The sequence below is a fragment of the Procambarus clarkii genome, unplaced genomic scaffold (genome assembly GCF_040958095.1).
Source record: "Procambarus clarkii isolate CNS0578487 unplaced genomic scaffold, FALCON_Pclarkii_2.0 HiC_scaffold_131, whole genome shotgun sequence".
Taxonomy (NCBI): Eukaryota; Metazoa; Arthropoda; class Malacostraca; order Decapoda; family Cambaridae; genus Procambarus; species Procambarus clarkii.
In genome coordinates, this window is record NW_027189164.1 from 1,036,032 (window position 1) to 1,037,256 (window position 1,225).

The window sequence follows — 1,225 nt, forward strand, 5'->3', positions numbered from 1 at the left end:
GTGTATAGTGTCGCGGAGTATGGTGTCGTTGTGTATAGTGTCGCGGAGTATAGTGTCGTGGTGTATAGTGTCGTGGAGTATAGTGTCGTGGTGTATAGTGTCGCGGAGTATAGTGTCGTGGTGTTTAGCGGCGTGGTGTGTAGTGTCGCGGAGTATAGTGTCATGGTGTATAGTGTCGTTGAGTATAGTGAAGTGGTGTATAGTGTCGTGGAGTATAGTGTCGTGGTGTATAGTGTCGCGGAGTATAGTGTCGTGGTGTATAGTGTCGTGGTGTATAGTGTCGCGGAGTATAGTGTCGTGGTGTATAGTGTCGTGGAGTATAGTGAAGTGGTGTATAGTGTCGCGGAGTATAGTGTCGTGGTGTATAGTGTCGCGGAGTATAGTGTCATGGTGTATAGTGTCGTGGAGTATAGTGTCGTGGTGTATAGTGTCGCGGAGTATAGTGAAGTGGTGTATAGTGTCGTGGTGTATAGTGTCGTGGAGTATAGTGTTGTGGTGTATAGTGTCGCGGAGTATAGTGTCGTGGTGTATAGTGTCGTGGAGTATAGTGTCGTGGTGTATAGTGTCGCGGAGTATAGTGTCGTGGTGTATAGTGTCGCGGAGTATAGTGTCGGGGTGTATAGTGTCGTGGAGTATAGTGTCGTGGTGTATAGTGTCGTGGAGTATAGTGTCGTGGTGTATAGTGTCGCGGAGTATAGTGTCGTGGTGTAGAGTGTCATGGAGTATAGTGTCGCGGATTATAGTGTCGTGGTGTATAGTGTAGCGGAGTATAGTGTCGTGGTGTATAGTGTCGTGGTGTATAGTGTCGCGGAGTATAGTGTCGTGGTGTATAGTGTCGTGGAGTATAGTGAAGTGGTGTATAGTGTCGCGGAGTATAGTGTCGTGGTGTATAGTGTCGCGGAGTATAGTGTCGTGGCGTATAATGTCGTGGAGTATAGTGTCGTGGTGTATAGTGTCGCGGAGTATAGTGAAGTGGTGTATAGTGTCGTGGTGTATAGTGTCGTGGTGTATAGTGTCGTGGTGTATAGTGTCGTGGAGTATAGTGTCGTGGTGTATATTGTCGCGGAGTATAGTGTCGTGGTGTATATTGTCGCGGAGTATAGTGTCGTGGTGTATAGTGTCGTGGAGTATAGTGTCGTGGAGTATAGTGTCGCGGAGTATAGTGTCGTGGAGTATAGTGTCGTGGAGTATAGTGTCGTTGAGTATAGTGAAGTGGTGTAAAGTG